Source organism: Pleurodeles waltl, chromosome 7 (genome assembly GCF_031143425.1).
Source record: "Pleurodeles waltl isolate 20211129_DDA chromosome 7, aPleWal1.hap1.20221129, whole genome shotgun sequence".
Lineage (NCBI taxonomy): Eukaryota > Metazoa > Chordata > Amphibia > Caudata > Salamandridae > Pleurodeles > Pleurodeles waltl.
Genome location: NC_090446.1, coordinates 1,188,642,935 through 1,188,657,780, shown reverse-complemented (window position 1 = coordinate 1,188,657,780; position 14,846 = coordinate 1,188,642,935).

Here is a 14,846-nt window from a genome sequence, read left to right as displayed (position 1 = left end):
AATGTTCGGGAAATGATGAGGATTATCCGTAAGTAAATAGGATCCTTGATCCTCCAAGAGTATTTATAACTACTCCCACCGTGACCCCAGACTGGTCACAAGTCACTTCAATTAACCCATACCTAAATGTTATTGAAGTTCTGTGAACACCTTGTTTGATTCACCTTGTTGAGATTTCCCAAGATGCTGACTCACTCGGTTTCATAGACATTCAAATAGATAATAAGTAATGACAATAAATTCTCAGGTAATTAGGGTTTGCAGAAATTCATGGGTTAACTACTGAACTGTACTTAGAATTCCAAGGAACACAACTCAGTGCTTTTTGATTACACTGAAAACATAGGTTTAATATCAAAAGATCATGGTGCAAAGTTTGCATCACCCTGAGAACATAGGGTTGATATCAAAATATCACAGTGCAAGGTTTGCATCACTCTGCGAACATAGAGTTAATATCAAAAGATCACAGTGCAATGTTAGCATCATTCTGGGAACATGGGGTAAATGTCACAAGATCACAGTGCAGGGTTTGCATCACTCTGGCAACATAGGGTTGATTTCAAAAGATCACAGTGCAATGTGTGCATCATTCTAGGAACATACGGTTAATATCAAGAGATCACAGTACAAGGTTTGCATCAATCTGGGAACATAGGGTTAATGTAAAAAACACAAGCAATCAGTTTTATCACTGTTACATCACAGTGTACGTTGAGCATAGCAATGAAAAACTTAGCGATAACAAACATATTCACAGTACATAATTTTTATAATAATTGCACAAAATAATTTCCTTTCTGTAATATATGGCAAGTAATAACGATAAGCGTTATTACAAGACAAGTGGAGAGCATTCCAGTGACCTTAAAAGCCAATGATGGGCCTTTGTAGGCGCACACACTCCGAAACATCCAACTGTCGAATATCAAGTCAGCAAATGTCAGGTTTTCACAAATAAATGCCTTTTGAGTGAGTGCAGTGTTTTATCGCCTTTTTACTAGTTAATTCTCTCAATCTCTTCCTCTCCCGAGAAGCAGCATCCAAGATACAGGACTGAATGTCAAGATCAAATGTGGAAAAGTAGAGACTCCTTCTCTGCAGCCGGTGACCTTTACAGCAAGCAATTCACTCAGGCAGGGTGTGGTTTAAATACCTGCTGCATCTGGCCAAACCCAGTCTGAGTCAGAGGGATGCTAAAGACTTGAGCAACACATGTCCTAAACAAGCATTGGTCCCAACAAGCATTGGTCTTTGTAAACAAGCATTGGTCTCTGTAAAATATTCTTATGGGGTTACCACAAACATTGGTGCCTGTAAAGGCAGATGATTGACTTAAGAGTTTTTTACTGGAGCACATTCAGGTTTGCAGGCCCGACAGTACAACAGGACAACATGGGACATGAATATTATTAATCTGTCACAGGTTTTGCACAACTTGCCACTTTTTCTTTGGTTTCTGTATCCATATAATCAGAGGCTTACAGGGATTTTCAAGAATCTCCTTTAAAATGCCTTGCTTCAACATGAATTCAGTCACTGGGGCAATTCCTGCCACCCCCACTGGTGAGAGGTAATATTGTAACTTTCGGGGAAATTGAGCACCTTGTTTAATTGTGATCTCTACAGGTTCAACACCCTTCGTCAGTCCAACATAGTTGACAGAATAATCACAGACTTTCTCCTTTAGAGTCCTTTAAGTCGAGTGGCAGGTCTTCCAGTGTACAATAAATCACACAGTTGAGTTTGAATAAAAGATCTCTTCCCAAAAGACTTACTGGGCTTGAGCCACATATTACAAACTGATGGTTTTCTTCAAAGGGACCTGTTTTCTAAGGGACTTTGGCAGAAACAGGATTTACTGTTTGGTTGTTTGCAATACTTGTTTTCCCAAGAAGAGGAAGTTTGGAACGTCCATAGTCCTACCAGTAGAACGGGTAACACTGATGTTGATAAAAAAAGGACATGGGTGGCCATTCACTTCCCCTTCTAGCTATGGGCCAGTCTGGCCTCAGGCCAAAGCTACACAAAGCATGCAATCGTCCTCCCCTCTCTGGATATGTCATTGTGAATGCCCAGACTCTGGATATTCAAAAATGTTGAAGACTATGAATGGTTAGGAAAGTATCTGAACTCCAGAAGGATTGGAGCATTTGCACTCGTTGAGAGGAGCATTTCATGCCAGGAGTTCATATAACTTGTGAAGTGTGGCTGAGCTGCAGCCCTTCTGACTCCAAATTCCATCCTGCTCAGGGGGATAACCTGTATAGTGAGACTGGCCTCCTGACATTTAAGACTAAAGTATGAGGGTTAGACTATCCCAAATAATCTGACAGAAGGGAACTCCTGCTATGCTCTCTTTAGTATAGTATTAGATGCATCTAGGAGTGAGCAAACATTAGTAACAATTAACATGGTTAAATTGTTCATATTGTTTACCATTCTAATGTAGCTGATTACAATAATCTCTTAATCTTTCTAATAATCATAGCTCATGCTTTTTATGCCAGAATAAGATCATTTCAATGAATGTTTTAAAAATGCATTTTCGGATCTTTCTTGTGTTTTCCTTAGGCGTGCAAGAGTGAACAAATGAAAAGGTTAGATCTGTTTCCACACATTCCTTAGGTATCAGAGTGTCATATTCAAGGTTGCCGACAACATCTATTTCCCTAGTTAGTTTAGGAGTTTGGATGTGACACTGTGAGATAGCTGAAACAAGCTAATAATTACTGATTACACAGGTAGAACTACCCCAGATAGCCAAAAAAAGGCTTGGCACAGAAGGGGGGAAAGGCCTGGCAGCGAAGGGGTTAATGTGATGTCATACACAAATAATATGGGTCATGTAGTTTAAACCCTTCGCTGCCAGGCCTATTTCCCTCAGGTGCCAATCCTTTTTTTGGCTATTTGTGATAGTTCGCGCTTAGACCCTCATAACTGTTTGTCCACATAAGCTACCCATGCCAAATTTGCGTCCTTTTTTTCAACATCGTAGGGATTCTAGAGGTACCCAGAATTTGTGAGTTCCCCTGGAGGAGACCAAGAAATTAGCCAAAATACTGCTAAAATTTAGTTTTGTTTAAAAATAAAATGGGAAAAATGGGCTGCAGAAGAAAGCATGTGTTTTTTTCCCCTGAAAATGGCACCAACAAAGGGTTTGCTGTGCTAAAATAATCATCTTCCCAGCTTTCAGGAACAGGCAGACTTGAATCAGAAAACCAAATTTTCAACACAATTTTGGCATTTTATGGGGACATACCCAATTTTGATTATTTTTGTGCTTTCAGCCTCCTTCCAGTTAGTGACAGAAATGAGTGTGAAACCAATGATGGATCTTGGACAGCTAAACATTTCTGAAAAGGGGTCATTTGTGTAGATCCTTCAAAGTTTTCCTACAGATAGTAACAGCTAAAATAAAAACAAATATTACAATTGAGGTGAAAAAGAGCCATTTCTGTGCATGTTTTCTTCTATAGCTTTTTCCAGCTATGGCAATTTTTTTAAGCAATACACAGTTACATCTGCTGGACTCTTCTGGTTGCGGGGATATATAGGGCTTGTAGGTTCATCAAGAACCCTAGGTACCCAGAGCCAATCAATGAGCTGCACCTTGCAATGGGTTTTCATTGTATACTGGGTATACAGCAATTCATTTGGTGAAAAATAAAGAGTGAAAAATAGCTATCAAGGAAATCTTTGTATTTCCAAAATGGGCACATGATAAGGTGTTGAGAAGCAGTGGTTATTTGCACATCTCTGAATTTCAGGGTCCCTATTTCTCAAGTAGACGTCTTTTTTACACACTGTTTTACATTTGGAAGGAAAACCTGTAGAGGAAGACAATAACACTTGTTCTTCTATTCTGTGTTCCCCAAATTCTCCTGATAAAAATGGTACCTTACTTGTGTGTGTGTGGGTGGGGCTAGAGCCCGTGACAGAAAACCCAAAATGGACACATCTCATTTTTACATTGAAATCTGACGTGTTTTTTGGAAAGTGCCTAGCTGTGGATTTTGGCCTCCAGTTCAGTCGACACCTAGGAAAACCTACCAAACCTGTGCATTTTTGAAAACTAGACACCTAGGGGAATCCAGGATGGGGTGACTTGTGGAGCTTTCACCAGGTTCTGTTACCCCCAAGCCCTAGCAAACCTCAAAGTTTGTCAAATAAAACACCTTTTCCTCACTTTTAGGTGCTGCAAAGTTATGGAATCTGAGGGGAGCCACAAACTTCTTTCTACCCAGCATTTCCCCACACCTCCCAAAAAAATGGTACTTCACTTGTACCAGCGACAGGAAATGCCCCAAAACACTACGTGGACATATCAAAATTATCAATGACAAAACTACCTGTTTTGGCGGGGGTAACCTGCGTTTTTGGTCCTGGGATCAGCAGCCATCTAGAGAAACCTTCCAAACCCAGAAATTTCAGAAAACTAGACACCTGAAGGAGTCCAGGGAGGTGTGACTTGTGTTCATCCCTCAGTGTTTTCTTACCCAGAATCCTCAGAAAACCTCAAATTTAGCTAAAAATCAAATTTTCCCCACATTTCTGTGTGGGATCAGCGCACCGGCACAAATTTCCTACCACCCAATGCTCACCTAAGTCTCCCGAAAAAAATGACACCTCACCTGTGTAAGTGGGCCAAGTGCCTGTGACAGGGAAGAGCCAAAAACATGTCGAAATTGAGGAGGAACCACAGAGGGTCCAAAAGGGCAGTTTGAAAAAAAACATTTTTAGGCTGACAAATGGGGCAGAATTTTTATCGATATAGATGTGACAATACTGGTTTTTATCGATAGAGATGCGACAATGCTGGGTGGTAGGCATTGTGGGTAAGAAAATGGTGCAGGGTGCATGTGAAGCACACCACCCTGGACTCACACTCACCCAGATGTTTAGTTTTCAGATGTGTGTAGGTCTCGTAGGTTTTTCTACATGGCAGCATTCCAAAGTCCAAAGAGTGCAGCCCTCACCATTCCAAGTGGGATGATTTTGAGAGTTAGACAAGCTCTCATGGCCCAAATGTAAAACCAAAACCCAAAATAATCAAATGTCCTCTTGCTTGCCGTTGAGATAAATCTTTTAGTGTGCGGGTGGAGAACTGAATGACTGCTACCCCCTTCAGTTGGGGTCGGGCATAACCATGCCCACACTGGTTGGTAGCCACCACCCCACTATTTGTATTTAATTCCCTGGCATCTAGTAGGCTTTCTGCCCACCCTCTGGGGAGTGGATCGGGGGTAATTGCCCCATCTGGTGACTGGTGGGCAGAACAACTTTGTCCCCATTTATTTGGGGTGGGGTATGGCCATAGCCCCACCCGCTTTTTTTTTTTTTAAATCTTCCCTGGTGTCTAGTGGGCTTTCTGCCCCCCTTGGGCGCAGATGGGCCTTACAAAAATAGGCCGATCTGCTCCCAAGGGGGACGGAAATGGCCAACATTATTGTGCCCCATGGGGAACTACCCTTACCCAATGGGCTGCTCCCTGCCAACAAAACACACACCCACCCACACGCCAATCCCTGGTGCCTAAGTGGTTTCTGCCCCTCCTAATAGAAATAGGCCGATCTGCCCCCAAGGGGAGTAGAAATGGCCTGAAATAAATCCCCCCCCCCCCAGTGGAGTGCCCCTTACCTAAAGGGTCGCTCCCCATCTGTAAAAAATAAAAAATAAAAAATAAATCCATGGTGACTAAAAAATCCTTGATGCCTAATGGTTTCTACCCGCCTTGGGCACAGATCGGCCTAATTAAAGTAGAAATTTAATTTTCACACAAAAAATCCTTGGTGTCTAGTAGTTTCTGCTCCCCTTGGGGGCAGATTGGCCTAATAAAAATAGGCCGATCTCCTCCCGAGGGGGGCAGAAATGGCCTAAAAACAATTTCCCCTCCAGGGGAGTGACCCTTGCCTAAGGGGTCGCTCCCCTCCTGTACAAAATAAAAAAAATATGTATAGATCCCTGGTGCCTAGTAGCTTCTGGCCCCCTTGCGGGAGATCGGCCTAATTAAAAAAATGGCCTCCTTTGGGAGCGGCTGCTCCCCTTATTTGTTTACAAAAGTAAACAAAACTCCCTGGTGTCTAGTTGGCATTCCTGTAGCAGCGATCTGGCTGCTGGAATGCTCAGAAAGACATGAAAGGAAAAGTCTTTCCCTTCCTTTGATGTCTCTCTGACCTTCCCAATCCCGGCTGGAAGAGCGATGGGGGGACCTCTGATGAGGTCAGCGCCCAATTGCACGCTGATGTCATTAGACATCACGGGGGTCAGGTGTAGAAGGGTGCCCAATGGAGGGGGGTGGGAGGCAACCAGGTCCAGGACTTAACGGTTACGTCCTCTGCACCCGAGTGGTGCGGCCGAGGATGTAACCGTTATGTCCTTGGCACTCAAGGGGTTAAGAAAAATGTTTATTTTCATTAGTGCTGTGTGTTTGATAATAATAAACAGCAAAGAAGGAGCAGCATAATCCAAAGCCTCCAGCCCTGACATAGAATTTCTATTGGCTCTAGTTATTACACTTTCAGCTGCCCACGGGTCTTTTGTTTATTTTCATTGACACGCACTCACAACGTCAGGTAACGACGCATTATTAATACTTGTCACGTAACTCATACTTGGCTTTTGTATCTTTGGGGCGACGTGCTGACGCATGTTGATACACTCGTGGCTTCAGGCAACACATTTATTTGTTTGTCTAGCACTAACATCCATCTGAGCCGCAGTTTTGTAGCTGATAACGTGTGTATGTGCCATTTTATTATCTCTCAGCATGAAGAGTGTTCCTTCTAAACATGCGTACAACCTCCGCCTAAGGGTTGCATGCACATTTTACATTGTGCACTTTTAATTATTACATTTTCTGAGCACAATCTATGTCTTGTAGGGCTGGCGTTTTATCACCAGTTGTCGTGTCTCGTCTACCTGCGGAAGGATTGTTTAATCCTGCGTGTTATTCACACAGGATTCACCATTTTTGATAGAGAATGTTACAAGAAATGTTGCATGCTGGGCACGATATTTTTGTTGTGACCACTGAGGACATGTTTGCACACTAGTTAATCTGGTCCTTGGTGCACACACTGTGTGGCTTGTGTCTCACATGTGTACACGTGCCCCCAACGTTACTATTGTTGTCAGAAGCACTATGATATCCAGCTTGGAGCTAATGGTCATCACCTCACAAGTACCCATTGAACTACTGGTGTCTGAGGTGTTAGTATATTTAATTAGGCACACAAGGCACATCTGAATATTTTTCTTCTGTGGTTACAACAACTAAAAAAAATAGATCTATATATATATATATATATATAGATCTATATATATAGATAGATATATCTATGTAGATATATCTATGTACATGGATATATCTATAGATATATCTATGTAGATAGATATATATATAGAGATAGATCTATATATATATCATATCAATCAATCAATCAAAGAGATTTATAAAGCGCGCTACTCACCCGTGAGGGTCTCAAGGCGCTGAGGGGGGGAGACGGGGGGGGGGAAAGGGGCTGGGAGGATCACTGTTCGAAAAAAGCCAGGTTTTGAGGCCCTTCCTGAAAAGAAGTAGGTTTTGGGTACCTACAGTACTGATTATAAGTGGCATAGGTTAAGGGAGGTATTACCACGGATCGAGGTGAACCAACGCCTACATATGAGGAAGGAGACGCCGGGCTTTTATCTTACTTAATATATTAAAGTCCATGTTAAACATGAACAATAGGTGAAACGCCATGGTGGGCACCCTTTGCGCTTCCTTAATCCATATCTGAGGCCATGCAAAGCCACGGAGGATGGCTTTGCTTCACCTCATAGTTACAATTGAGAGGCCTGCGCCACCGACGTCTAAAAAAGTGACACTCCGGTGTTGCAGGCCTCTTGTAAATAATCCATTAAGTTTACAGACTCACTCAGTCTCACTCTGTCTCACTGATTCACGCAGTCTCACTCATTCTACCCTGACCCACTCTGTCTCATTCAGTCCCACTCATTCTCTCTCATTCTGAATTACCCAGCTTTACTGTGACTCAGTCTCACATGAAGTAACACTCAGTTACACTCGCTGTCATTCTCCCTCCCTCACTCACTTACATTAATTCTCACACATACTCGTCCTTACTCTCACTCTGACTCATTCCTTCACTGACTCTCTCTCACTTTAATTCACGCACATAGTCACACAGACATGCTCACAGTGCTGGGATTTCACCAGCTCTGAATAGTATTTCTGATGGCTGGAGCAGGCACCTAAATGCACTTGTGTCAGCAATCAACCAATGTCACTAGCTGCCTTTGTTTGTTGCTGCACCAGAAGTCGGTCTGCATTTTATTTTTGGTATACCAAGAGTGTCACCTTCATGGTGCCCCAATCAACAGCCCTACTCCCCGCGCTGCCCTAGTTTTCCTCAAAGTAATGTCAATGTTCACCCACACTATCGCAAATATTGAGTCCGACAGTGCCTCCACTTGGAGCATCCAAAGTGGGATTGTTGACTGTCTGGGCCACAGTTTCTATCTCAGCAGAAGAGGGGCGTGATCAGATAAGTACCGAGCTAAGTATGCCCCTTCGTGCACTCCATGATCAAGGGCAGCGAAGCTGAAGCAGTAATCTAGCCTGCTACAGATCCCAGCAGAAGATGTGTATCATGAATATGCCTTCTCTCCAGGTTATCTCTCTCTCCAAATGTCCACCATCCCCATTCCTCTGTGTGTCCTGCAGGGTCCCCAGTCATTGCCTAATCTAAGTCTGAGTCTAGGGGATTGACAGTCGATTGCACCATTCATCACACAGTTGAAATCACGTGCTAGGTTTAGGTCAGAAGCAAGAAACTCAATTGCAGCAGCTGTTACCTGCCCATAGATTTGGGTAATCTATATTTGGTGCATATACATTCACCAGGCAGACATCTCTCCCATCCAGTGCCCCAAACAGGATCACATATCTAGCCATTGTGTCGATTTTATGTCCCTTATGGCAAAACGGAACTCCTGGTGGAACCCAAATCATTGCACCCCATGTGGATCCAGAATAGGAAGTGGAATAGAGCTGTCCCCCTCTCCATCTCTTTCTCAACTGCAGCACTCATTCCCTTTAGACATGGGTTTCCTGTAGAAAGGCTACAGAGACACCATGGTGCTTCATGTAAGCCTCTAAACCCTGTGTCTTTTTTTCCAACCAGCTTAACCCTCTGACATTCCATGTCGATAATTTAACCATATTATTCACCATCATCCACTCCTTCCTGTACAACCCCCTCCCCACCACATTCTCCCGCACACCAGTCAGCCAGCCGAGAAAGTGATGGGTGTAACATCAACAAGCGCACATTTATATGAGAGCAGTTCAGAGTTCCCCAATAAAATAAAGTACATTACCAATTACTTTCAACTCCCATCCCCTCCCTGCCACCAGCAGCACATGCAAAGAACCTAGCGTTGCAGCTAGCAGGCTGGGGAACACCATCCACTGCCCTATCCCCTTGTGTAAGAAAAAAATAACCCTCTCACAGCAAAACTTGTGCTTTGCAAGCGGACCGCCGTCTAGAGGGAACCAGGAGGCCTGTGACACTCAAACTTCCCTCCCCCCAACTGCCTGCCTCATATCTGCCCCTGCTGGCATGGTTAACATCAAATAACATTAGATCATAGTTTGCTGTTCACAGGAGTCTTACATCAAAAGTAGCTCATGGATACCATTCAGAGGCATTCGCACTGTAGATTGCGGATAGCATACAGGTCAGGTGGATAGATTCAGGCAAGTCCCCATATTCTCCACATCCCCTAACTACCCTCCACAGGCCTGCAAAAGTTTATCACTCCAGCCAATAAACGTACTTCACCTGGGTCAAATCTGAGTCAAGGCGTGCCCACATCTGTACTGTCACTGCCCAAGGTTACTTCTGAGATACAAGAACGATTCCCTTGTGTCTTACACCACATCCATGTCCATGAGAGTGCCATCAAAGCAGGCAACAATCTGTTCTGTCTGCCAAAGGCTGTCCAGGCTGGCCGATCACGAGTTCCGCCTGCATAGTCACACAGACTATCTCACCACCTTCTGATTATTCCGCTTCCCAATGTGTTTGCCCTGGGAGAGGAATTACGCCAGAGTATCCACCCAGTTGTTCACCGCCTCTGGTATGTAGAAAAACAATGTTTTAAACTTGTGCGGCACTGGCATCTTTGTTGGATACATCAGGCTGTACTTCAAGATGAGGTTGCAAAGTCAGTTTTTAAAAGGCATATAGAGGGTCATTCTGACCCTGGCGGCCGGTGGCCGCCAGGGCCACCGACCACGGGAGCACCGCCAACAGGCTGGCGGTGCTCCAACGAGCATTCTGACCGCGGCGGTTCAGCCGCGGTCAGAAGCGGAAAGTCAGCGGTCTCCCGCCGACTTTCCGCTGCTCGTGTGAATCCTCCATGGCTGCGGAGCGCGCTCCGCAGCCATGAGGATTCCGACCCCCCCTACCGCCATCCTATTCATGGCGGGAAAGCCGCCATGAACAGGATGGCGGTAGGGGGGGTCGCGGGGCCCCTGGGGGCCCCTGCCGTGCCCATGCCAATGGCATGGGCACGGCAGGGGCCCCCGTAAGAGGGCCCCGCAAAGTATTTCAGTGTCTGCCTTGCAGACACTGAAATACGCGACGGGTGCCACTGCACCCGTCGCACCTTCCCACTCCGCCGGCTCGATTACGAGCCGGCATCCTCGTGGGAAGGTCGTTTTCCCCTGGGCTGGCGGGCGGTTTTTCAGCAACCGCCCGCCAGCCCAGGGGAAAACTTGTAATACCCGCCGCGGTCTTTTGACCGCGGCGCGGTATTTCGGAGGGGGGAATTCTGGCGGGCGGCCTCCGCCGCCCGCCAACATTGGAATGACCCCCATAGTTCTTATGCAGGTCTTGTATTTTTTTGACCTAGTCAGGGAAAAATGGAAATATTTCTACCATCAAATTGAAGTGAACTCTGTATTCGGACATGGTGTAGGATGGCATCTCAGTCTTGGAAATTAAACATATGAGCTATGATGGCCCTAGGGGGCACCAAAGGGTCATGGTAGGGGGCAAGCACCCATTGTGTTTGCTCAAAGAAAATTATTTGGACAATCATTTAGGGTGCAGAGTGTTAACCATCCAGTTTACCGGAAATAGTTCAGCTCACTGCTCCTCCGCCTAGTCGGGAAACCCAATGAAGCTCAGATTTTTCCGGCACAACCTACCCTGTAAGTCTTCAGTCCTGTCCTCTAGGCGCTCTGTCGCCTTTTTCAGCATCAATAGTCTCTTTCAGGACCTGCACTTCTTGCTGCAGTTCCAAAAAAGTCTCCTCTGCAGCTTTAACCCTGTCCACCACTTTTTGAAGATCAGCTCTCAGGAGGCTGACTTCAATTACAACAGTATACATTTTTACCAGTAGTTCCTCCCGCGAACCCTGAATTGCAGCCAGTAAGTCTGCCAGTGTTGGAGTCTGTTCCAGAAGCTCCTCACACTTACCCCCTGACCTTCGGCCACCTCTTCAGGGTGTGGTGCATGAGTGTAGTTAACTATCTTGTTTGCTTGTGCTGGTTTGGCTGTTTTGTCTTTTCCCATACTGGAATGTGGGTCGGGCAGTATACTTTTCAGAAAATCTCACTGCTTACCAGGATCAGTTCCACTCTCAATATGGGTGCCTTCTCTGTGCCTCCCGCCGTCCTGAACACAGGCAGATCTCAGTCTGCTGAAGTAGTAGTGTAGGTCTCAGTAGGTGTCCTCAGTCTGGGCACTCACAGCCAAGTCCACATATGTGCCAGAGCTGCAGGTTTAGTAGTCTTGGGCCACAGACAAGTCTCACAGTTCTTCACGACTAGAGCGCCCAGGCTCTACCACTCTACCACATGTGGCCATTCTGCCTCTGTTCGTGTTCCCTCCTCATTCAGGCCCACTGTCCAATCACTGTCCTCATCACCAGGCACACCTCTACCCTAGCACTGCAGGCCAGTCCCAGGCATAGGTAGGCCCAGGTCAGGCCAGCCAACAGTCTACCTCAGGAGGGCCCACAGCAAAGTCCCATAGTCAGTGGCCTCCTATTTCCACAGCACCTTGGGGGCCTCCCATACTCTTCCTCAGGACCCGAGCCGGGTTCCTCATCCTGCAGGCCTCCCTGGAGGGCCGCACCATCTCAGCATACTTCACACTTCACTTGAGGCCCACAGTGCACAGCCCAAGCCTCCTTAGCAGTAGCAGCCGCAGCGTAGCGGCTCTGGATTTTAGTGACCTCACCCCACCGGTCTCCAGGTCTCCCAGCGGCTGTTAGCAAGGCCCGGTAGATCCTCCCTCACCGTAATGCATCTCCCACAATGCCATGGGAAATTGCTGCACCCTCTGCTCTGGGGCAGCCCCTCACTGTCTGCTCGTCCAGCCCAAAAAGCACAGAAGATCAAGACAGGCCACAGCTGATCTCAGCTGGCCTGCATTGCCCGATCAGTTACAGCAGCAGCAGTCTAATCCTTCCCGTGCAGCATTTCAGGATGTTTTGCTGCATCGGAAGCCTCCAATGCTATAGAATTTCAGCAGCACTTAGGATTACACGCGGTATCTCCGTGTGGACAGTCTCCCCTGTCATCTTGCTTGGACAGCCTCTGCCCCTCAAAACCTGCTGTGCGCAACAATATCATCAAAAACACATCATCAATAAACAGTTGGATAAAATTGTTAAGCATATATATGTTCTCTGTATTGACTACACCATGGCCACTGAAATGATGCAGCAGTAGAGGACCAAATTATGCAACAGAGTTAAGTAAAATATGCACCAAGAAAAGCCAAATTATGCAGCAAAATGCAGCACATTTTGTAATAGTATTACTTCATTAGTTCCTCATTTTGTTACTTGGTAACACTACCTGGGCATTGTATGTACCGCATTAGTACCAGTTTAACACCCAAATATCATAAGTGACCAAAAACTGACTAGTGCAGTTTTGCAAAGGGCCTTCCGCTGTGCTGCAATACTTGTTGCTGCACTTTCCAGAACGTTTGAACTGTTTAAGCTATAAACAACCTTTGTTTTTTGTCACAAACTGCAGATTATGCAGCAGATGATGAATTATGTGGCAAATGTGGCAAATCTAGAATTATGGAAAATTGCCACAGCTGCACAATCGCACAATTCTAGTGGCCTTGATCTGCACCCTGCAACAACACTAAAGGCAGGCAAAACAGGCTGCACCATATTCAGGGGCAGCCCATGCCTGCATTCCAGCTTGCTCTTCTGCACTCCTGGCATATCAGTGTCCTCCTCTAAGAGTGACACTTCATCAGCGCTAACACTGGATTTATCATCAGATGATTCCTCTCGGTCAGAAAATTCACTGCTGAATTCTTCAACTTGAACCTCTCCCTCAGATGCAGAGTCGGTCTTAGAACCATTGCCACAGGCAGATTCAAAAAGCAAACCAATAAACAGCTGTACCGCCAGCCTACGCGCAGCCATGATGCTTACTACTGAATCACAATAACACTGTGTAATATTCAAGCTCAACAAACTATAGCTGTATCAAACCATACATATTATAACTATTGTCATTTTTTTCTAGATCTTTAGATCAATACAAACCACACAATGAACTTTATACTCCAAAAAATACCTCTCACTTGCTACAGGCAGCTAGACTGAGGATCAACTGTACCTACTCTGCACAGACACAGCAAGCACCAACAATATCTCCCAAGAAAGGGAAAACATAAGAAAATTATAAGCGGGACAACACAATACACATCTTGCACAAATCCAAAGTGAATTTGACACATGATAAAACAGCAGTTAAATATGCTGCGGTTATTACAACAGTTAAAAACACATCATGCCGGGCAATGATACTCATTTAAAGTAAACAGTAAATGAAAAGATTTCTTATGAAAAACACATGCCACTACACAAACTGCAGATCTCTCAATGCCACAACTGCAAGTAGAATTGCCCCCAAGGAAATCAAAAGCTTTGAACTGCAATAAAAAGATAAAATAAAACATTAAGATGACAAATGCAAATGATGATGAAGAACTAAAACGCTTCACATTATAAAACACAGTGACGTCTGCCCCGGGGGACAGATCAGCTTCACAAATGTCTGATGTGCCCCCACTGGGGTGAGGGCACAAAACAAAGGCAAAAACATTGTTATCTCAGAGAGGAGTAACACTTACTCCTGCCACAACCCAAACCCAGGCCAAACAGCAGTTCACACACACCACTAGCCAAACAGCCAGGTGCACGCAAGTCCACACATACCACCAGCCAAACACCAGTTCACCACACAAAAACCCTGGTGTCTAGAGTTTTCTGCCTTCCCTGTGGGCATGTAGGACAACATAAATCCTGATATGGTGAAAGCTGGGGACTGAAAAAAAAGGACTTGTGTGGGCAATATTGGGAAATGCCCCTTGCTGAATGGGCCCCAACATCTATAAGTACAAATTCCCTGGTATCTAGTGATTTTTCGCCCCCCCTCCTGGGGGCAGATAGGTGTAATAAATAGCCACTGTGCCCTAGCGGGGAGGTGGAAATGGCCAATATATGTCCCAGTATTTTTGGGTTATGACCATTACCCAAGGACAGACACAAAAACAGGCAGAAATAAAACTAATAACTGGTGTCTAGTGGTTTCCCCCCACCCCTCTTTGAGGCCAGATCAGTCAAAACAAAAGTCTGATCTGACCAAGGGCATGGAAAACAGCCAAAACATATTTTATTTTATTTTGAGGGAGTGACCCATGCCCAAGGGGTCGAGCTCCAATCGCCTAAATATAACTCCTTGGTGTCTAGTGGTTTTACGCCACACCTTATGAGCAGATCAGGCGAAAAAT